The sequence below is a fragment of the Heptranchias perlo genome, chromosome 9 (genome assembly GCF_035084215.1).
Source record: "Heptranchias perlo isolate sHepPer1 chromosome 9, sHepPer1.hap1, whole genome shotgun sequence".
NCBI classification, from domain to species: domain Eukaryota; kingdom Metazoa; phylum Chordata; class Chondrichthyes; order Hexanchiformes; family Hexanchidae; genus Heptranchias; species Heptranchias perlo.
The window spans coordinates 31,132,959-31,157,977 of record NC_090333.1 but is presented as its reverse complement, the minus strand read 5'-3'; positions in this window follow the sequence as shown (position 1 = coordinate 31,157,977).

Here is a 25,019-nt window from a genome sequence, read left to right as displayed (position 1 = left end):
GTGGCTCAGGAGAGGGATGATGGCAAAAAGGGACATGGAAGTGGGGACTCCACTCAAAGTGCTCCCACGTCTCATCCGTTGCCCCCTCCTCAACCTGAGTTCTACTCCCCTGCACTTTCCCCATCGCCTTGCAAATGTTTTAATTTCTGTAAAATGTTTTACTTACTGTATTTATCCAATTCCCTTTTGAAAGTTACTATTGAATCTGCTTCCACTACCCTTTCGGGCAGTGCATTCCGGATCATAACAACTCACTGCGTAAAAAAATTCCAACACGCCCACTTCCGGGTTTAACCCATGCGCGTTAGGATGTACGCTCACAACAGAAATCCGGAAGTCCCGCACCCATTTAAAGCCGGCAGGTCGATATTTAAAGGCCCAATTCAGGTAGTTGAAACACTTTAGGCACTTAATATTTTGTGGATTCTTCAACAGAAACGGATTTAACTACTCCTGAACATGTCTCTGTGGCTTCTGTGACATGCCATTGAAATGGAGGAGAGTTGCAGCCGAACCACATTTGGCCCTTTAAACCAGTGATTGCCACATCTCAATAAAAAGTGAGGAATTGCAGCGGAGCACTCAGCTCTCAGACAAACGTGTGGCTGGGAGTTCTTTGTGATTAGACTGAGATTTCTTGTGCTGAGACAAATTTACCTACATTTTGGAGCCCCTCAAACTGACAAGATCAGGATGGGGGACGCAACTAATTGGATAACTCTTTCAAAGAGCCGGTACAGGCATGATGGGCTGAATGGCCTCCTTCTGTGCTGTATGATTCTATGAAGTTGCTGGAGGCAGGAAATATGCAGCTCAATGCTGCCTTGGGCACAACTACTATCGAGGATCCAGACTGGAATGATAGGTCTCCATTGTACTTTCCATCTGGCATCACCCAGCTGGATAATATTCTACAGATTTAACTACATATGGGCCCAGAATTTGCTATCAAAATAACGGTGAGACTAACGGCGCTCACCATTATTTATGTGCAAATCACACAACAACTTCAGTCGAGGGCAGATGCGCGTTTAAACGCAGAAATCCTGAAGTTGCTGTCCGAGCTGCACTGTTCTGCCGTTAGCTTCGTGAAAACAGCATCTCGCTGATGAACTCACCATTCATGGTGTGAAGTTCCTGCATTTGCCTGGTAGGTTCAGACTAAACTCACCACAGAAAGATAGGGCTTGTCCATTACAGTCTAAGTACCCTTTTTAACGGCGTGATAAGTGTAAATTACTGCCAAACAACCTCTCTGGCACTGAAAATTAAATATTACCAGTGTGGAGCCTCATTCCTTCAGGTTTTAATTATTGTTGGAGATTTAAAAAAAAAATTAAATTAATTATTTTTAACTTTTTCTCTCTGTCTCCTTTTTCTCTCTCTCTTAATCCAATCTTCCTTTCCCTCTCTTTATTTCTTTCTCTGCACCTGATTTGACATTGAATTAACCATTCTAACTTATACTTCCTTGTTCAGACTCTGCGCTGTTCATTTAACAATCCTTCAATCTGATTGGTTAAGGAGATACACAGTTGCTTGCCCTGTTCACACAGGTCCCAGATGCCCTGTAGAGGGCACCGCGCCATTTCCATCTCACATTTCTAGCAACTTGCAGTGCAAAATCTCCTGGAAATTAAAAGGGCAAAGGCAAGTCTAACCTAATGGCGGGTGCCGTTCGTTGACCAGCTACAACAAATTCTGGGCCCTTGTGATTTAGGAAACTCAATAAGCATCTTGACTTAAAAATGACTTTCTTCACACTTCTCAGGAATAGAGCCTAAGCCTTAGGGATTGTTGGATTTCTGATGTGACTTCTAACTGCCAAGTTACAAAGAATGTAAAGACAACTTCAACCTGCAGGTCACTCAACTTTGAGACTCTTCTTGAGCATGTTCTCGACTCTGATCCCTTGGGCCATTCCACACCAAAAAGCACAGAGACTTTGGCATCAGCAGACAACTGGGTGGATAAGGAGAAGTATTTTGAAGTAACAATATAGAATAAAAATAAATCCTGTCTTTGTAAATATTATTTGCCATATAATTTTCTTGACTCCAGTTTCATCTTGTGTTTTTGTTCATCTATTTTTCCAGACAGTACTCAGGGTAATTATGGTTCACTTCTTCCTTGCCAGTGATGATAGGTGTTTGGTGATCAGTAATCTCTGTTTGACTTGAAGGTACACATGACTGTTTGCCTTTTTTAATGATATGTGGGGGCCACATCAGGGTTACAATAATTCCTGAATACTGTATTCCTCAACCACACAAACACTGTCTCCACCCCCACCCAGCTGCCCTTACCCTCTGCGCTTGGAGAAAATCTCCCAGTTCTCCCTCCTCTGGCCCTCCATCTGCCATGATAATGCTGCTGCTGTTGATCTTCTCAACGGTGCCTTTGCTTTGTTTTTGATGTGCTCATTCCCTCAAGGTCCTACTCCAGGGATCATCGGGGGGTAAGAACAAACCCAGAGTCTTTTCCTCAATGAGCAACCACCTCCTCTGACCCCCTAACCCTCCAACTCTATCCTGGCCTCAAATGTCAAGTGTGAGGATATTATTGACTTCTTCATCTCAAAGATAGAGCCTAATACCATGCCTGCCACAGCCTTCTCTTCCTCAGTGCCTACCCCGAGCTTTTGCCCCAATACAGATCTGGCTCCATATTGCTCTCAACTCCTCCCATCTCCCCCTCAAACCTCACCAGGCTCATTTCCTTCATGAGACCTACCTCCTGTTCCCTCAATCTCCTTGACCATTCAACTACCTCTTCTTGCCCTAATATTTGGCAACATTGTGAATAGCTTCCTTGTCCCAATCATCATTACCCATCCCTTAGAAACTGCTGTCATCACCCCATCCTCAAAAACCCACCCTCATTCTCTCCATCCTGTACAACTACCATCCCATATCTAACCTTCCTTTTCTCTCCATGGTCCTTGTTGTAGATTTTGTTTTTAACTTTAGATAAAATGAAAGAAACAGCATGCTTCATTTTTAGAATATTTTTAGGCTGTATTTAAAATTCTTATTGAAAGCAGTTTCCTCAGAGTAATTGCAGTAATAATATAACAGTCAGACCATCACGCCTGTTACTCTGTAACATGCTGCCTTTGCAGCGGGGTCAGGCTGCAGGTGTCTGAAACAAGTGAAAAATGGCAACCCCCAACAAAATAGGAGAGCTTCTTTGCTTGACGTTATTTTTAAATGTTATTTAATTTATAATTGTTCTTAATTGCCAGATTGTTGGTGATAGAGCTGCATTATTAGAATAATACCAAGAAGAGTTCTGCTTCTTTGATCTGGATACTGTTGGAAAATAGTTTGTGTAACTGTAGCATGCTCATTATTTTTGTGTTATTATGCAAAGATTAGTTTTACCAATTTCAACTGAGTGAATCTAATCATAACTGTTAATGTGCTGTGAAATGAAGCAACTTAATGATTCGTATTAGGCCTCTGCTCGGTTTACCTCTGCAGAGACTGAAGTACATGTACAAAAGACGTAGCCATCCAGTCCAGGTCACAAGGGGTTATTATAGGACCGTCTGAATCAACTCCCATAAAAGTAAGATGCTCACACTGCTACAGGGCCGACTGATGCCACTGAAGCCAAAAATATATCGACAGCAGACGCAAATTCGTAACAGGGTGACTAGAAAAAAAGTTTGTTACATTGGTGTTCAATGTTAGATCTTGTATGTATTTACCTGCTGTCAGCTGTGCACTGTCCAGTTAGTGATAGCTGTATTTAGTATATTTACTTGCCTGAAATACTTGATCACCTCAGTAGCCTTGTTAAATTTTGCAGCCAACTGTATTACATTTATTTAACGTTTGGTGTCATTGGTTATTTTTGGCTTGGAAGACAAAAATACCATTTGTGAACAATTTTTTATGGCCATATACAAACAAACCATTATCATAATGACATCAACTCATCCTTGTGTGAGGTTAGCCAGCTTTGGAGGTGAATAGCTGTGACATTAATGCAGACACCAATGTTATGCCAACAGCTTTTCTGTTTCAAGCAATTCTAACAATCACAAATCACATAGGCACCCCCAAGCGAAAGTATGATAACAAAAGTTCTTTAAGTATCAGCCAGCCAAATCTGCTTAAACTATCTGTTTCGTGTCTCAGTGAATCCAAAACAGAGGCTAGCAATGCTGCCAAATTACACTCTATAAAGGCTATGCTATCATGCGTCTCCCAATACAAACTGTGCTGAAAACAATATTTTAACCTGCATTTAACTCACATCACCTCAGAAAAACAACATTTTGATCAGACACAGGGGCAGGGCGAGGTTGCAGGGACCACGTTAAATTGGTGCTGTCAGCTCATCATTGTCTGCCGCCTGTTTGGGGAAGGCCGGAAATCGGTCATCTCTGACAGCACTTAAAGGCAGCCAGCACCTCTTAAATGGGAGATGCACTCTGGCTGCAGACAGCAGGGAAACTTTGAAAGGTGAAAAATGACTGCAAGACATCAAGACAAGGGTCCCAGGTTCTCTGATGGTGTATTGGAGGCCCTGGTGCAGGTGGTGGACAGGAGGATGGAGATCCTGTTCACCCCATGAGGCAGGAAGCCATGGAGGCAACACCTGCACCACCAGTGGGAAGAGGTCGCTGAGGAGGTCAATGTCAGGAGCTTAGCTCCCAGGACATGGCTGCAATGCCGCAAAAAGTCCAATGACCTCACCAGAGTTGTCTCGGTAAGAATATTGCTCTCTTACTCTCAGCTTACACCTCCATCGCCTCCAGCCTCACTACTCACAATACTTCCCTCCTCTACTTCCCTTCAACCTCTTAAATCACTGCAGCACACTTCACTCCACCTCCTTCTCCACATGCTCACACACTGATCACTGTTGCAACCCTAACTTCCCCACAACTCACATCTTACAGACTGCACACCAACTATTCTACAATGACAGGCACATTCTCTAAGCACCTCATCAGACTGTCACTAACACACTTCTTTCCTGCAGGAGAAGGTCACACGCAAAATTTGCATCAGGAGGTTGCCACCGGAGGAGGCCGAGCCCACCTGTACATCCTCTCCCCTGTGGAAGAAAACGTGCTGGCCATCTAGGGCAGGGCAAGTGTCATGGCCGTGTTGACTGGCACCGCTGGAGGAGACGTCGTCCAGGGTTTCTTCACACCTTATCCTCTTTTTCCCTTCTTACTTCTATCTCTCCCTACACACTCTGAAAAACTGAAGCTGCTTTCACCAGCCATTTCTTTCTCTGCTCTCCTCTCACACTAAAAGCTAAGCCTTGTCCCTCTCTTTCATTTCGGGTGCTGAAAATATGGAGATATCTCTGCCACTTCAGGAGGAGGAGGCCAGCCATCCTGAAGATGCACCATCACTCGATCTGACCCTAGCAAGCACCAGCTGAGAAATTGGCACCACATGTAACTTTAGAGGCTAGGCTAGAGGAGGGGTCTTCACGTGGTGAATCACCAGGCACAAGTATGCAGAAGCCAAAGCGGGGGTGGGGGGTGGGGGGGTAGGATGGCACAGGTGCCAGCTTGCCATAAGGCAAGATCACATACTAGCTCTGCTGGAGAGGACTCAGATGCTGACTCCAAGGGCCCAGGCTACCGAAGAAGGCTGATGGGCGTACAGGAAATTCTAGGTGCACTGGGCAGCCTGCCAGTGAGCTTGTGCACAATGGCTCAGAGCTGCTCCTGCTTTCTCCTCTCTTCCTTGGTGCTTGCCCTCATCCTCCAGCCCCAAAGGCAGCCCTACCAGACCACCCATGACTACAGTCAAACTGTTTAGAAGGCATCCAAAACAGTCCAGCACCAGCAAAAGCTTCTTCTCAGAAGTCAGCATTGAGTTTTATAAGTTAGAAAACAGGCCAATTAACGGCTAGCAGTTGACCAGTAGCGTCAACTGACAAACCAGCACCTAACCTGTATATAGTAGGTGAGCCCTTTAAATAGCACTGCTGAAGGATCCTTCCTGCCTGTTAGTCCCACGTGTTGCTGGGTGAGTTTAATACATGGTGAGGCAGGTGCAGGGGCAGCTCAATATCACAAACGGGTCCTAAAAGAAGCATCGGGCCCTTATTTAAATATTTTAATCAGCGATTTAAATAGTCTGGAGGGCGCCCTGGATGCCTATGGAGCAGCCCGATCCAACATCGGGGGGGGGGGCGCACTTCCAGCAAATAATGAGCTGCTCTCCCTGCCTGCTTAATTGGATGCTTGGGCGCCCATTTTACGCTTGAAAAACGGACGTGATGCCACCGAATTTCTAGGCCCAAGAGTTTGTTTCAAGAATTACCGTAGCATAAATGAGAGTTAAAAATGTAAGTGCAACATCTTTTAAACATCACTATCACTGTCTCTTCCTCATTAAGAAGAAGCTACAATAAAAGGTGACTTCCTATTGCACTCTATTATTGGTGTAACAAATTGCAGGTGCCCTGTTTTAAAAGATGGCTGGCCTTGATAAGGGATAGCAACTTAAAATAAGAGTTTGCTTAACAATTTGTTTGTTCTGTAGCCTTGTTTACCACACTCCAATGCTAAACCTCCATTTCTATTGTGCAATGGAGCCTGAGATGGCCCAGTTGGATAAACAACCTGTCCCTTTTACCTCAAGGCTTTCCTGATACACTTAAGCAATAATTGAAGCTTTCGTGTTCTTTGGACTTGTGCTTATTCTATAATTATTCAGTGACCCTTTGCCCTGCCCCCCAACACAAGCAGCGGAGGATAAAGTGGCTATTGATAGTCCATTGATGAACAAAGCTTTATGCAATGTTGAACAAAGATGCATGTGGTGTTATCAGTGGAAAAACATTTTTTGCTTTTGTAATCAGCCATTTAGGAACCATTGTGAATTTAATTGGTTAGATAATTGTTTATTGGGCAACAATAACACATTACGGCCTAGATTTAGCCATTAAGTGTCAGGCCAATAATTGTGTAAAATTACATGCATTGTTTTCTTTTTTTTTCACGAAGCACAGATTCCCCCCACCACCACCCTAATAAGAAACAGTTATACAGAGGATAAATTATGTTAACGTTAGATGGGTTTGATTGCTGCAATAACAATGAAAATCCCATATGTCAGCATGGTCAGTGATCAGTCATGCATTTTTGGTCGGTGGGGGGGGCAAAGGTTGTGAGAGATAGTCAAAGCCTGCAATGAACTACTGACAGAACAAAGTTATTTTATCACTCATATCAAAGCATCATGATTAGAGTTTTCTTGCAGACTACATGGCTTCACCTTCTATTTCCTTGATAGTTTTCCTGTATTTTTTTCCTGAGCATTTCTCAAGAGTAAAAACACATTAAGAAAAGGACAGACGCATTAAAATTCTTCTGGTGTTTTGCTAAAGAGAAATATAATAATCTCTGGAACCAGCCACAAGTTCTGCTTCTGCAGTGGGAAATGTGCACTGAGAATAACTAGTTTGGTGAGTCTGGTCACATCCCTATGGAGAAAGCAGCTTTTCTACTTGTTCTGCTTCATACACCTTGTAACATATGAATTTTAAATTCACTATAACTTCTTAATAGGATATTAGAGGATATCTTTTCATATGGTTCTTAATTTAAATGAAAAATTATACATTAGTAATTAGGTCAGTAATACTGGTAGAAAACAATAAGGGATTTCTTGTCTGTTATTGCAGGTTGTCTGACTTGCTCTCATTTCAAAATTAGTGAAAAGGTATTAACAAAGAAAAAGAGTAAAAATCATGTTTAAGGCCTTGTTAAAGGCCTACCCTTAGAAAATAATGCAGCATTGTGTAGTGAGTTATAAATGAAAAGTGAATTCTGAACTCATAATTAGAAAGGGGGCTTCTTACAAATTATATGATGGAAGTGTGTTCCTGGACTTTCTACTGATATCTATTATAAACCCATCGACTCCCACACCTAACTGGATTATACTTCTTCCCATCCCACTTCCTGTAAGGACTTCATTCCCTTCTTCCAGTTTTTCTGTCTATGTCGCATCTGCTCTGTTGATGCCATCATCCACACCAGAGTTTCCTGAAATGTTCTCATTTTCCTCAGCCAAGGATATCCTTCCACCATGGTGGACAGGACCCTCAACCAGGTTTGTCCAATTTTCCATGCTTCTGCCCTCATCCCCTCTTAGAACAGTATTAGGGTTTCCCTTGTCCTCACTTTCCATACCACCAGCCTCTGCATTGAACAGATTTGCTGCCATTTCCACCACCTCCACCATGGTCCCACCACCAAACACACCTTCCCTTCCTCTCAGCTTTCTGAAAGAACTATTCCCTCTGTGACACCCTGGTTCACTCTTCCACCACCCCTACCATCTACTCTCCTCCCCTGGCAACCTCCAATGCAAGTGCAGGAGCTGCAACACCTGCCCATTTTCTTCCTTCCACATCACTGTCCAGGGCCCCAAACCCTCCTTCTGGGTGAGACAGCAATTTACATGTACTTCCTCCAACCTAGTATGCTGTATTTGCTGCTCATGGTGCAGTCTCCTCTACATTGGGGAAATTTAATGCAGATTAGGTGACCGCGTCATTCTATCTGCAAGTGTGACCTGGAGCTCCCTGTTGCTTGCTACTTTAATTCCCTGTCCTCCTCCCACCCTGACCTCTCTGTCTTTGGCCTTCTACACTGTTATATGACACGTAATGCATGCTCGAAGGAACAGCACCTTATCTTTGTAGCCTTCCGGCCTTAACATTGACTTTAATAACTTCAGACCTTAACTACATCTCCTACTTTCTCTTCAGTAGAAAGTGCCGACAATGTGGGATGGGTGTGCCAGCTTTTCCAGAGATTTGGTGGGGGAGGGGATTGGGAGCGGGTTGGTGCTTTGGGTTGAGCTGCCGGGGTGGTCTGCACCTTAGTATTGACCTGCTATTTTCTGCTACCAGGCTCCTAGACCCCTGGTGTCTGTTCCACTTTGCCAATTTTCATGCTTCCATTTCCAATTGCCTCATCCTCCACCATCTTCAGTTATTCACATGGTCTCTGTGTCTTGTATATGTCTTTTATTTCTTTGATCTCCCTCATTATGCTTCCTATTGTCTCATGCTTATATCTCTTCTGCCGTTTAACCATTCACATTTACCACTTAAGCATGTTAAAGCTTAAGAACAATCGTCATGAGTGGAGGTAAAACACCGGTCCAGATTTTCCTGCCAGGCTGAGATCGGTGATGTACACCGTACATTTTGCCATCTACCAAGCCATTGATAACTTACTCCATATTTTCCTGCATTTCTAATTAGAATACTCCACAGCGGGCATAGTGGTGAATCAGAAACGGAGCAGCCAGTGACATGTATCTGCGTGGAGATAGAGACCAGCATTCCCCACCATGTGCACTTTGGTGTCAGGGGTCTGTACCTATTTTAGACAGAGAGAGGGTCTGTCTCTGTGGGAGCTGAAAAATGTAACTGTTTGATTAGTTTGGGCTTGACATGTCCCGACTCAAAAGGGAGAACCAAGATCTACTAGACTCGTTCAATGGACTTGTCAAGTTACAGTAATTTGTTCGGATAAGGATAATGATATAATGGAAGGAGTTCTGCCTGACTCTTTCCGAAAAAGCACATGTTCAAATTAATCAGGATAAAGTGTTTGCCTTGGCAGCAAATCCAGCATTTGGACAGTGGTGTAGATCAACACTCAGAGAGATTTATGACTGGGAGTCAGCCCTTTTGCACATCAGGATTGTGTTTCAATGAGCCTTAAACTGCTCGATAACCTGGAAATGCATTGAAAAGTGACAAAAAAAAGACTTGTCCAAACTGATTTAAATTTAGTGAGAGCTTAACTCGAGATCTGTCCTACTTTAAAGTGATACTTTTTGAGCAAAAGTTAAGCAATGCCTTCTACAAACTCACCAAACTTCCTTTTTACCAAACATATTGAGCCCATCAGCGCCATTAGTTAACAGATTAAGTGCCAGCAGCGTTCAAAGTAGCATTCGTTCAGCAAAATCGCGACCGCCATTGATTTTAATTGGGAGTGGAGTTAATTATAATTAACTGTTCACTGTCTTGGCGAGAGAAACGGTGGAGTGGCACAATTGGCCCGGTAAATTTTGGCCTGGTGTGAATAAGGCACAACTCACTTATGCCATAATTTCAGATAAAGCCATGCATTTCATTGGTCAAATCCCAATTTCAATAGGAATTCACGCTTGAATTATCTGACCTTTTGAATAACACAGTAAGGATGAAATGGTGAATATTCAATGCGTTTTCAATGGGAGGCATTTTTGGTGTGATTTTGTTCCAACTTAACAGACGATGAGAGTAAAGCAGTTTAGAATAATGCAAAACAGATTGCATCTTTATACAGTCATGTGCCTACAGCATTTATTTGAAGTAACATGAAGAGACATGTGAGGGTAAATTCAGCACACAGTCAAAGGCTGCACTTGAAGCAAATGCAGGCCAGAGAATCGGCTCTAATATGTTGTAGCTCTGTTTTTGACTAGTGCTTCTTTTGAGATATGGGGCATGATTTTAACATTGAAAAACAGGTGGGTTGGGGCGGGGGGGCATTGAAAATCGCAACCATTTCAGATCCGTCCCCAACCCGCCTCCAACCCACCCATTTCCGATTTTCACCGGGGTGAATCGAGGGGCGGGCAACCAACCTGCCGCAGGAGGTGGGTTGGTGACCAAAACCTTTCAAGGAGGCTGCCGGCCTCCATTTTTACGGATTTTGCAATTTCAGCCCCGGGGGCCTAAATTCCTGGGCCTTTTCGGTAGCATAGTGCTTATGTTACTGAACTAGTAATCCAGAGGCCTGGACTAATAATCCGGAGTCATGAGTTCAAATCCCGCCACGGCAGAAGGGGAATTTAAATTCAATTAATTTTAAAAAATTCAATTAATTAAATAATATCTGGAATTAAAATACTAGTATCAGTAATGGTAGCCATGAAACTACTAGATTGTCGTAAAAACCCATCTGGTTCACTAATGTCCTTTAGGGAAGGAAACCTGCCATCCTTACCCGGTCTGGCCTATATGTGACTCCACACCCACAGCAATGTGATTGATTCTTAATTGCCCTCTGAAATGGCCTAGCAAGCCACTCAGTTGTAAAATCTCACTAAAAAAAGTCACAATAAGAATAAAACCGGACGGACCACTAGGCACCGGACACGACAAAGGCAAACCAAGCCCAGTCGACCCTGCAAAGTCCTCCTCACTAACATCTGAGGACTTGTGCCAAAATTGGGAGAGCTGTCCCACAGACTCGTCAAGCAACAGCCTGACATAGCCATACTCACAGAATCATACCTTTCAGCCAGTGTCCCAGACTCTTCCATCACTATCCCTGGGGATGTCCTGTCCCACCGGCAGGACAGACCCACCAGAGGTGGCGGTACAGTGATATACAGTCAGGAGGGAGTGGCCTTGGGAGTCCTCAACATTGACTCTGGACCCCATGAAATCTCATGGCATCAGGTCAAACATGGGCAAGGAAACCTCCTGCTGATTACCACCTACCACCTTCCCTCAGCTGATGAATCAGTCCTCCTCCATGTTGAACACCACTTGGAGGAAGCACTGAGAGTAGCAAGGGCACAGAATGTACTCTGGGTGGGGGACTTCAATGTCCATCACCAAGAGTGGCTCGGCAGCACCACTACTGACCGAGCTGGCCGAGTCCTGAAGGACATAACTGCCAGACTGGGCCTGCAGCAGGTGGTGAGCGAACCAACACGAGGGAAAAACTTACTTGACCTCGTCCTCACCAATCTACCTGTCGCAAATGCATCTGTCCATGACAGTATTGGTAGGAGTGACCACCGCACAGTCCTCGTGGAGATGAAGTCCCACCTTCGCACCGAGGACACCATCCAACGTGTTGTGTGGCACTACCACCATGCTAAATGGGATAGATTCAGAACAGATCTAGCAGCTCAAAACTGAGCATCCATGAGGCGCTGTGGGCCATCATCAGCAGCAGCAGAATTGTAACATCAGGGCCTGGCATATTCCTCACTCTACCATTACCAACAAGCCAGGGGATCAACCCTGGTTCAATGAGGAGTGTAGAAGAGCATGCCAGGAACAGCACCAGGCGTACCTAAAAATGAGGTGCCAACCTGGTGAAGTTACAACTCAGGACTACATGCATGCTAAACAGCGGAAGCAACATGCTATAGACAGAGCCAAGCGATTCCACAACCAACGGATCAGATCAAAGCTCTGCAGTCCTGCCACATCCAGTCGTGAATGGTGGTGGACAATTAAACAACTAACGGGAGGAGGAGGCTCTGTAAACATCCCCATCCTCATCTATGGCAGAGTCCAGCACGTGAGTGCAAAAGACAAGGCTGAAGCGTTTGCAATCATCTTCAGCCAGAAGTGCCGAGTGGATGATCCATCTCGGCCTCCTCCCGATATCCCCACCATCACAGAAGCCAGACTTCAGCCAATTCGATTCACTCCACGTGATATCAAGAAACGGCTGATTGCACTGGATACAGCAAAGGCTATGGGCCTCGACAACATCCCGGCTGTAGTGCTGAAGACTTGTGCTGCAGAACTAGCTGTGCCTCTAGCCAAGCTGTTCCAGTACAGCTACAACACTGGCATCTACCCGACAATGTGGAAAATTGCCCAGGTATGTCCTGTCCACAAAAAGCAGGACAAATCCAATCCGGCCAATTACGGCCCCATCAGTCTACTCTCAATCATCAGCAAAGTGATGGAAGGTGTCGTTGACAGTGCTATCAAGTGGCACTTACTCACCAATAACCTGCTCATCGATGTTCAGTTTGGGTTCCGCCAGGACCACTCGGCTCCAGACCTCATTACAGCCTTGGTCCAAACATGGACAAAAGAGCTGAATTCCAGAGGTGAGGTGAGAGTGACTGCCCTTGACATCAAGGCAGCATTTGACCGAGTGTGGTACCAAGGAGCCCTAGTAAAATTGAAGTCAATTGGAATCAGGGGGAAAACTCTCCAGTGGCTGGAGTCATACCTAGCACAAAGGAAGATGGTAGTGGTTGTTGGAGGCCAATCATCTCAGCCCCAGGACATTGCTGCAGGAGTTCTTCAAGGCAGTGTCCTCAGCCCAACCATCTTCAGCTGCTTCATCAATGACCTTCCCTCCATCATAAGGTTAGAAATGGGGATGTTCGCTGATGATTGCAATGTTCAGTTCCATTCGCAACCGTTCAGATAATGAAGCAGTCCGAGCCCGCATGCAGCAAGACCTGGACAACATCCAGGCTTGGGCTGATAAGTGGCAAGTAACATTTGCGCCAGACAAGTGCCAGGCAATGACCATCTCCAACAAGAGAGAGTCTAACTACCTCCCCTTGACATTCAACGGCATTACCATCGCCGAATCCCCCACCATCAACATCCTGGGGGTCACCATTGACCAGAAACTTAACTGGATCAGCCATATAAATACTGTGGCTACAAGAGCAGGCCAGAGGCTGGATATTCTGTGACGAGTGACTCACCTCCTGACTCCCCAAAGCCTTTCCACCATCTACAAGGCATAAGTCAGGAGTTTGATGGAATACTCTGCACTTGCCTGGATGAGTGCAGCTCCAACAACACTCAAGAAGCTCGACACCATCCAGGACAAAGCAGCCCGCTTGATTGGCACCCCATCCACCACCCTAAACAGTCACTCCCTTCACCACCGGCGCACAGTGGCTGCAGTGTGTACCATCCACAGGATGCACTGCAGCAACTCACCAAGGCTTCTTCGACAGCACCTCCCAAACCCGCGACCTCTACCACCTGGAAGGACAAGAGCAGCAGGCATATGGGAACAACATCACCTGCATGTTCCCCTCCAAGTAACAAACCATCCCGACTTGGAAATATATCGCCGTTCCTTCATCGTCGCTGGGTCAAAATCCTGGAACTCCCTTCCTAACAGCACTGTGGGAGAACCTTCACCACACGGACTGCAGCGGTTCAAGAAGGCGGCTCACCACCACCTTCTCAAGGGCAATTAGGGATGGGCAATAAATGCCGGCCTCGCCAGCGACGCCCACATCCCATGAACGAATAAAAAAAAACGCCATGTGAAAAGAGGCGAGAAGGCCCGAAACTGCAGGTAAGTGCCTTTCTGGCACAGCTTATGGGCCCAGAGGAGCAGGAGTGTTTCCCCCTGGCCCAACAAGCCTATCTGCAGTGACTCCCCAACAATTGCAGACCCCCCCCCCCGATCTCCTACTCCTCCCCCCCCACGATCGCAGACCCCAGCGATTACCCCTGATCCCAACACCCCACCCCCGCCCCCCCCGCCGTGACCGACCACCGATCCCTCCGCTCATGACTGACTCCCCCCCATGCCCACCGGTGCCCCCGTGACTACCCATACCCATCAAGGGCCCCCATGCTCACCCATGCCCATCAGTGCCCCGTGCCCACCCATGCCGCCCATGACCTCCCCCACCCCCCCATCCATACAATCAAAGACTTACCTGAAGACTTACCTTTTCAGGTCCTCTCCCTGACTGCTCTCCCGTCCGACTGAGACTAGCCAGTCAATCAGGCCGGCCAGTCGAACGGCAAACCGACAAAAAAAATAAAAGACGTCCTTATGTCAAAATCGTAAGGACGTCCAGGAAACATCCTTCCGATTTTTCCAGCTCGGGGTCAAAATCATGCCCATGCTCCCCACTGGGAGCATTGGAGTGCCTAATTTTCACTCTGGTAACTTGAAGAAATTTGAATTGAAGGGCAAACATTATTTTAATATCTTGCAAGTGAACAAAATAATGATTTCACAATTTTGAAAAATATATGCTGGACTTTTTGAGGCTAACAATGAGAAGAATAGTGCATTTCATAAATTATTTACACCTAAAGAACTGTAATGGGGGTCTGATAGCTTTTCCAAATTATCTGTATGGAATCTTGTTCTATTTTAATATTAGTTGAGCATATAAATAATAACCCTGTCTGAATTATCATGTTTCAAAGATGAAATTGTAAAGAGAGAAAAAGTAAGTAGTTCTATAATTGCTATAAATAATATTTAAATATTTAAATCATATTTAAAGGCTATTGAAGCAGTTTAGCCAAACTGGAATTCTTACTGTATGCAGAATAATGCGATAAATTGGACTTTTTTTCAATTTTCATGAAACAATTTCGCACAAGGATTCTGCACTCCACAACTGGTTGAAGATATCCCTTGGATCAATCTGGAGTATGCTGGGGGAATAAGGAATACTGTGGAGGACAACAGGAATATGGAAGGTTATTGTAACCTCAGGGAAGGACTTGAAAAAAAGAAACTGTACAACTGCCATTAAAATGGGTGTATAGAGTTTATCATCAAAAAGAAAAGAAGAGGTAACTGCAACTGTGAGGGGGAAGGGAGAGAAAATAAGACAGACCCACAAAGCTAGTCAAGAAACACAACGATTGGGAAGTCTGTAGAGGGAAGATAACAAAATGGGGAGCACTACAAAGGAGAGGCCAAAGGTGAACCATATCTGCTTCAAACTAAAATGTTCTCCTGCTGTGAAGTGAAGGAAAGGATGCCGCACCCACATGAACTTTGCTAAAATGAGGCAGAGTGAATACACGATTCTCTGAATGCAGCTGGAGAGCAAAGGTGTATTATCTTGACAGTAAAACAACAATAACAACTTGCATTTCTATAGTGCCTTTAACGTAGAAAAGCACCCCAAAGCACTTCACAGAAGCATAATCAGACAAAAATGGACACTGAGCCAAGGAAGGAGATATTAGGAGGGGTGAAATTCACCAAATGAGGCAGAGATTCACTAGGATGCTGTGTGGTATGAGAAATGCAAGCACGAAGAAAGACGTGAAAAATTAGGTCTTTTTTCATTAGAACAACATAGATAACATAGAAAGTAGGAGCAGGAGTCGGTCATTTGGCCCTTTGAGCCTGCTCTGCCATTCAATATGATCATGGCTCTTGCAATGAAGGCCAACATACCATTTGCTTTCCTAACTGCTTGCTGCACCTGCATGTTTGCTATCAGTGACTGGTGTACAAGGACACCCAGGTTCCTTTGTACATCAATATTTCCCAATCTATCACCATTTAAATAGTATTCTGCCTTTCTGTTTTTCCTTCCGAAGTGGATAATTTCACATTTATCCACATTATTCTGCATCTGCCATGTATTTGCCCACTCACTCAACTTGTCTAAATCGCCTTGAAGCCTCTTTGCATCCTCCTCACAACTCTCAATCCCACCTAGTTTTGTGTCATCAGCATCAAACAACGCAGATTACGGGGCAATATAATAGAAGTGTTTAAAATTATGAAATGATGGATAGGGTAGATAGAAGCACATTGTTTCCAGTAACTGAGAGATGAAGAATGAGGGGCCATAGATACATAGTAAGATATGAGAGTTAAAACAGAGGGCTTGAGAAACTTCTTCACACAGAGAGTTGTGAGGCTGAGGAATTCACTTCCAGGGTTAGTGGTTGAGGCAGAAACTATGTCAACATTCAAAATTAGATTGGATAGATGGATGAAGGAAAAGGGGTTGAAGGGATTTGGGAACAGGGTGGATAAACGTGTTTAGAACTATTTGTTCGCAGGAGGGTAAACGCTGACACAGACTGGTTGGACTGAATGGCCTGATTCAGTGGTGTAATTTCTATGTATTTTCTATGAATAGAGTGATTACCTGATTCTATCAATCCAGCTGGAGTGCAAATGTACAAAAGTGCAAAAGACTGGTATATATTAGCGCATGGCAAAACGGATTAAGTCAATCAAGTGCCTATCCTGGAAATGAAAGGGATTTCCATTGGTAGCTGCAGCTCATAGTAAGGTAGGTTGGGTTTAACCATAAGATGTGTGATCGCCTTGACCTTGTGTAAAATCTAGTCCATTATTTTTAGACCCATGGACATGTATCCATAAAATATGCTGCCAACCTGGCCACATCCCTTCCAGCATCCTTCAGCAAATTTGGAGCACCATTGGTGTAGACGAGCTGGTGTATGGAAGGTCCCATACAGGATCTTTATTTGCCTCTCAACAAGTAGGTATGTAGAAAATCTGACAATGGACTGTCATATGGACTTCTAATACTTGCCCAATGAAGGTGACACCCTTCCCCGCAGGGAGAGCGAAAAGAAGAGAATATGTAAGAGCGACTGACACAACTTGGGTTGCTCTCACATACCTCCTAGCGGCCTAGAAAAGAGGGATTGGCAGAGGATGAGTAGATGGTTGTTTGTACTGAGGAGATGCGGTGCGAGGGTAATCACGTATTGGGGAGGAGAGAAGAATACCAACTTTGTTGAAAAATGATATTTGTGCTGAAGAACAATCAAGTATCTTAAAAGTAAAAGATAAGTCTGTTTTATTAAGACTGTTGCTTATTAAATTATCAGCAGGGGGTGCTGAAAAACCATATCCCACCCACACATATAGTTTTCGGATAGACAGGTTACTGAGGCATGGTAGAGTCAGGAAAAGAAAGTCTGATTATAAGACTGCCATTTTGTGGGGTTTTATTTTTCTTGTTGAGCATTTTGGGAAGCTTCAAATACCTGTGTTTACTCAGCCTGTTGACAAAGAGGTGATGTATCACCTCTGCACACACTGAATGCTCTTTAGCCAAGTTACATTTACAAACAGCCTGATGGAACAATAAATCCACTGAGGTTCTGCAGTTTTACACATAACTTTTACTCATAAAAAAACAAGTTTGCTCTGAGCCTGTTAACTAAAAACTAGAATCTGATTTAACTGAAATGATTCTTTTATGGAACAATCAAATAAACTATAGCTTCTATGTAGTTTTACTGATCACAAGCATGTATGCTATAGAAAGCCATTTTTTTATAGGTAAGATGGATGTTTCTTTTAGGTCTTTGGAGATTACCTGTAAGTTTGCAGGCAGGTTACCTAGATTTGCCTATAGTGTACAACAACTACTTGCATTTATATGTCGCCCTTATAGTAGTAAAATGTCCACAGGTGCTTATCATACTGACTTATGTGTCAACTTTTTGCAAAGTTTTAAACAGTTGTAGCACAAATCGGAATGGAACAGTGGGGTATAAATGCGTCTTGGGTGATAACGAATCCTCAGCCTGATTTGTGCTCCATCTGATTTTCTTTGCCATTGACTTCAGTGGAAAAGAAAATCGGAAGGAGTGCAAAATGGGCTGTCGATTCACTATCACCCGCTTTGCTCTGCCGTCCAAAGTGGATTTATACCACAGTAACTCTAATGTTTGACTTAACACTGAGAGGCAAGACATGTGAATGTGAAGCTCTGCCTTGGCTGGTATTCAAGCGTGCCTCCCTCAATTTGCTTGGGCTGGATCACATACTACAGCAACAGTTTCCATTAATATAGTGTCTTTAATGTAGAAAAATATCCCAAGGTGCTAATCAAAAAAAATGACACCGAGCCAAAGAAGGAGATATTAGGAGCCTTGTCAAAGAGCGTGGTCAAAGAGATGGGTTTTAAGGAGAATCTGAAAGAAGAGGGAGTGGGAGAGGCGGGGGGGTTCAAGGAAGGTATTTCAGAGCACGAGGCATTCTGAAGGCACGGCCGCCAATGGTGGGGCACGCGAGATTGAGAATTTTAAATTTGAGATGGTGGGGAACCTGGAGTCATGTAATCCACAAGGATTGAGGTGATGGGCGAGCAGAACTTGGTGCAGGATAGGATAAGGACAGCATAGATGTAGATGAGTTAAAGTTTACAGAGCATGGAGGATGGGAAGCCGGTCGGGAGAGCATTGTAAAAGTCGAGTCTGAAGGGGATAAATGCAACAGATGGCCTTAGGTAGAGATGGAAGCGGACAATTTTACAGAGGTAGAAGTAGATGGTCTTTGTGGTGAAGCAGATTATCAGGTCCTTGGCTCAGCTCGGAATTGACCAGCATGCTGAGATTGCAAACAGTCTAGTTTAGCCAGAAACAGTAGCTGGGTGGGGGTTGGAGTCGGTAGAAAGAATCAGAGGCAGGTTACAGCACAGAAAGAGGCCATTCAACCATCGAGTCCACGCTGGTTCTATGCAAAAGCAATCTAGCTAGTCCCACTCTGACGCCCTATCCCCGTAGCCCTGCAAATGTTTTACTTTCAAGTACTTATTCAGTTCCCTTTTGAAGGCCATGATCGAATCTGCCTCTACCATCCCCTCGGGCAGTGCATTCCAGATCCTAACCACTCGCTGTGTAAAAAAGTTTTTCCTCATGTCACCTTTGGTTCTTTTGCCAATCACCTTAAATCTATGTCCTCTGGTTCTTGACCTTTCCGCCAATGGGAACAGTTTCTATCTACTCTGTCTAGACCCTTCATGATTTTGAATACCTCTATTAAATCTCCTCACAACTTCTCTGTTCCAAGGAGAACAACCCCAGCTTCTCCAGTCTATCCACATAACTAAAGTCTCTCATCCCTGGAATCATTCTAGTAAATCTCTTCTGCAACCTCTCTAAGGCTTTCACATCTTTCCTAAATTGCAGTGCCCAGAACTGGACACAATACTTCAGTTGTGGCCGAACGACTATTTTATAAAGGTTGATCATGACTTCCTTACTTTTGTTCTCTGTGCCTCTATTTATAAAGCCCAGGATCCCATATGCTTTTTTAATTGCTTTCTCAACCTGCCCTGCCACCTTCAACGATTTGTACACATGTACCCCTAGATCGCTCTGTTCCTGTACCCCTTTTAGAATTGTGCCCTCTAGTTTATATTGCCTCTCCTCATTCTTCCTACTGAAATGTATCACTTCTCATTTTTCTGCGTTAAATTTCATCTGCCATGTGTCCGCCCATTCCACCAACCTGTCTATATCCTCTTGAAGTCTATCACTATCCTCCTCACCGTTCACTGCCCTTCCAAGTTTTGTGTCATCTGCAAATTTTGAAATTGTGCCATGTTCAAGTCCTTAATATATATCAAGAAAAGCAGTGGTCCCAGCACTGACCCCTGGGGAACAGCACTGCACACCTCCCTCCAGTCCGAAAAACAACCGCTCACCACTACTCTCTGTTTCCTGTCCCTTAGCCAATTCTGTATCCATGTTGCTACTGCCCCCTTTATTCCACAGGCCGCAATCTTGATGACAAGCCTACCATGCGGTAGGGTGCGGAGTTTGTAGTGGGGGCCAAAGATGATGGTTTCAGTCTTCCTAATGTTTAGCTGGAGGAAATTTCAGTTCATCCAAAACTGGATTTTGGACAAGCAGTCTAACAATACAGTGGGAGTAGAGGAGGGGGTCAAGAGAGGTGGTGGAGAGATAGAATTGGGTGCCTTCAGTGTGCAAGTGGAAGTTGACTCCACGTCTGCAGAGGATGTTGCCAAAGAGGAGCACTAGATGGCGCACTTCCACTAGGCAATGATAGCACGAGGAATTGATGCTGCTTGTCGGGCAATTTGCAGAGAAGCCCACTTTCATGTTTTTAAATTAAGCCAGTGGTCTCAACTGTTCATCCCTTACTTTCTTCCCCCATTCTGAAAAACGGACTACGTTATAAAATGTGTTTCCTGGGCATCAAAACAATTTTTCTTCTAATTCTGGCTGATCTCAATGGAAATTCTATACACACACTGACATACGTTCAATATGCAAATTTTTATAGGAGAACTGAAAAGAAAACAAAAAAGCAATGGAAGGATATTACTGAAATACACTTGCCACCAAAAATGACGCATGATATGATGGAAGTGAAATATATATACTGTGAACACAAAATTTTAAAAGGAAAATAATTTTATAAATCCTTTGTTCCATTTTAAAGTTATTTCACTCCTCAAATTAACTATCTGCCCCATGAAGCTTCTCCTGCACGCAATTTGTTTGATCGAGGTCCCTGCCACTCAATTCAATATTCACCCCCTCCACCACCAATGCACTGTTGCTGCAGTATGTACTGTACAGGATGCACTGCAGCCACTCGTTAAAGCTTACTTCAGCAGCACCTCCCAGCACAGCCACTTCAATTACTGAGAAGGGCAAGAACAGCAAGATCATAGAAACAACATAATCTCCAACTTCCCCTCTAAGATCACACACCATTCTGACTTATACATATACCACCATTCCTTCATTGTAGCTGGGCCAATATCCTGGAATTCCCTACTGAAGACACTGGTGGGAGGACCATCAGCACAAGGACTACAGTGGGACATAGGAACAGGAGTAGGCAATTCAGCCCCTTGAGCCTGTTCTGCTATTCAATTTGATCATCGCTGATCTGTACCTCAACTCCATTTACCCAGCTTTGCTTCATATCCTTTAATATCCTTACCTAATAAAAATCTACCTAGCTTCAACAGCTTTTTGAGGGAGAGAGTTCCAGATTTCCACTACAGTGGTTCAAGGAAAATACCCGACACCATCATCCCAGGGCATCTAGGGTAACTAGAGATGGGCAATAAACTCAGACTTGCCCGCATCACCCACATTCCGAGAACAAGTAAAAAGGACATTTGAGCCGATTGCTACAAGGTACACAAGGCTGAGCCAGTGACTTTTCCTGTCTCGGTGGGGAAGTTACCGTTTCAGGAATCTGTGTTCTACCATTCCACAGCAGTGGCATTGCAGCACAAATGTACTCATACCAATGTATTGCTGCCCCAAAATAACAAACCTCATGAACTTCAGCAGTGAAAGGTCAAATCTATACTAACTATCAGTTTGGCTCATTTGGTAGCATGTTTTCTGAGTCATAAAATTGCCTCACTCCAGAACTTGAGCACATAATGCAGGCTGACATTTCAGGGCAGTACTCAGGGAGTGCTGCATTGCTGCAGGTGCTGACCTTTGGATGAGATGTGAGGTCCCATCTGCCTCTTCTGATGGTCTAGGTGGATGTTAAAGATCCCATGGCACAGTTCAAAGAAGGGTGTTATGGCCAATATTCCTACCTCAATCAGCACCACCAAAAACAGATTATCTGGCCATTCATCTCATTGCTGTTGTAGGATCCTGCTGTGTACAAAATAGTGTTTGACCACATAATAACAACTACTGAAGTAATTCAGTAGTAATTCATGGTATGTGAAACACTTTGAGGTGTTTCTGAGTTACATAAGTCCTTTGTGAATGCTGGTCTTTTCTTTATATTTACTGGGTGACTTTCCTTTCTACAAACAACATCGACCAAAGGGAGGGGTGAAGAATTTGAAAAAGCTTGCAGAATTTCAGGATGACTAACTTTTATTTAATTATTTTACAATAAATGTTAAAGAGAACGAAACCAACTATCTGAACTGAGGCTGTCATTAAATGAGGCTTGCCTTCATTTGTTTCATTGCCTTGGGGGTCATGTGAGCAGTTCTCAGGAGATCCTTTCAAAGCACATGTAAAACACTGTTAGTACATCATGTTGGCAAGCAAATGGTCTACATGCAATCTGGGCTGACGCTTGTCTCCATAGCATTGATTTGGGAGAAGGGTGTGCTATGAAATTAGCTTAAGTAATATTTCAAATGTTGTCTACAGCAGTTCACTGTACACAGGCATTCTCAACTCCAGCACTAGACAGACATGTCACTGTGAGTGTATTTATACACAACGTCCGACAGATACACATTGGCAGTTTAAAAAAAAAACAGATTTTCTCCCAAAGGGATGATCATTTTGATGATACCCTTTCCTTGACCTACTTTGCCTGAATAATTAGACCATTTCAAGATTAAATTACCCAAATCATGCCTTTTTAACCCACCGTAACTGTAGTTACTTTCCATGAAGAATATGGGAGTTCAAATAAAGTGCTTGAACTGTCAGGCATATTCACAGTAAGGTGTTTTATTTTGGGCTCCTTGATCTCAGGTTTATGGCTAGTCTGCAGTTTCCATGAGCAAACTGAATCCCTTATGAACTGAAACTTGCATCCTTATTTGTGCTGTGTATGGGTTAGTGTGCAGGGGTTTAACAATTAATCATGATATATCAGTGACTAGGGATTAAGTGGAATGCCCACCATGTCACTTCTGAAGCTCGAAATTACCAGAACAAAACGTACAGGATAAAACTATTCAATCAAATGTATATATAAGTTAAATGCACAGAAACCAAACAAGGTACTCAAACAACAATAAAACTACAATCAAAGGATTAAGATACCTTTTTCAGAACAGTTTTTCTTACTGACTGACAATCAACAAGAAATTTGAATGAAATGGTCAGGTTTATCTCTTGGTAGACCTTTGAGATGAGATGTTGCATAGAAATGACACAAGATGCAGTTTGCCCATGAAGCTTGGTTCCTTATAATGGATCCCTCTAATATTTCAGTATGCATCACTATTTGTCGATGCACATATATTATCATTTCAAGTAAGTATTTCTCCAATCTCCTACTCCTTGTATATAATTATTTTTTTTCTAAATCTTTAAAAGTGGGATGAGTAGATGACAGCTGAGCTTTTCAGCATATGTATAGACTGACACCCATTTCTCCAAACAACATGTGTTACAACTATTGTCATTAGAGTCACCAATATATTCTGTCACCCCAACTGTTCTGGAGGGAATGTATTGGCTGCTGGGTTGAGGGAGAGCAAAGTGTTTCAGAAACTATCGTGCCACAGAAGCATCCATAAAACATAATAGGGATAATTTTAACCTAACTCACCAGGCGGGAAACCCACGGGATCGGGTGGAATGCTGGCTTTACACCCCGCCCAATATTGCTCAGTGGAAAGTAAAATCAGGCGGGGTGTAAAATCAGCGTTGCACCCGATCCATTCAGTTTCCCGATGGACGGGTTAGGTTAAAATTGCCCCCATGTTACTGCCCATTGGCAGGATGAAGATACAATAACAACCTCAGGTAAAGATTAAAATTAGTATATATCTGCTTTAAAGCATAGCTTTGAATGAGCCTTTATGTTTAATTGAAGTAGATTATTTTTGGCTGTGACGTTTGTTCCATTGCCACTTTTGAATACACAAAGTTGAAATGTGGAATTTCCGAGAATGTGATTTTGTTGGTGGATCATTAGTTATGGAGAAAAACGAGCATTTAATTCTTCAAATATTGATTTCTAAAGGCAAACGGAAAATAAATGGAAACAGAAGGAAGAATTCAATGGAATGGATTGACTTCCTGTGTTTATGGAATTTCAATCATTTTGTAAGCCCCTTACTGAGGATTTCTAAGACATTTCCTTGCAAGCTCCTTTTCAAGAGGCCTTCGATAAGGTATCGCATTGGCTATAGTCAGAGCGTGTGGAATCAGGGGACAGGTAGCAGAATGGATAGCAAATTGGCTCCAAAGTAGGAAACAGAGAGTAGAGTTTAAGGGTAGCTACTCAGACCAGCAAAAGTTGGGAAGTGGTGTTCCACAGGGATCAGTGCTGGGACCACTGTTGTTCACAATTTACATTAACGATGGATTCGGGAATCGGAAGTACAGTTTCAAAATTTGCGGATAACACCAAATTGGGGGGTGGAGCTAATACAAAGGAAGAATGTGTCAAAAGGCAAGAGGGCATTAATGAACTTGCAGAATGGGCGTGTAATTGGCAAATGAACTTCAATATAGATAAGTGTGAGGTGGTGCACCTTGGTAGGAAGAATAAGGAGGCCACATACTGTTTGGATAATATGAGCCCAAACGGGATAGAGGAGCAAAGGGATCTCGGAGTATAGATAAACAAATCTGTAGAAGTAGCAACGCAGGTTAATAAAGGCCATAAAAGAGGCACATCAAGCATTAGGGTTCATTTCTAGAGGGATAGAATTGAAAAGCAGTGACATTATGTTAAACTTGTATAGAACCTTGTTTAGACCACACTTGGAGTATTGTGCACAGATATAGAGGCATTGGACAGGGTGCAAAAAAGATTCACAAGGATGGTACCAGAACTGAGAGGATATCCTCATCAGGAAAGGCTGAACAGGCTGGGGCTCTTTTCTCTAGAAAAGAGAAGGCTGAGGGGTGACCTGATAAAGGTCTTTAAGATAATGATAGGGTTTGATAGGGTCGACGTAGAGAAAATATTTCCACTTGTGGGGGAGTCCAAAACTAGAAGTTATCAATATAAAATAGTCGCTAATAAATCCAATAGGGAA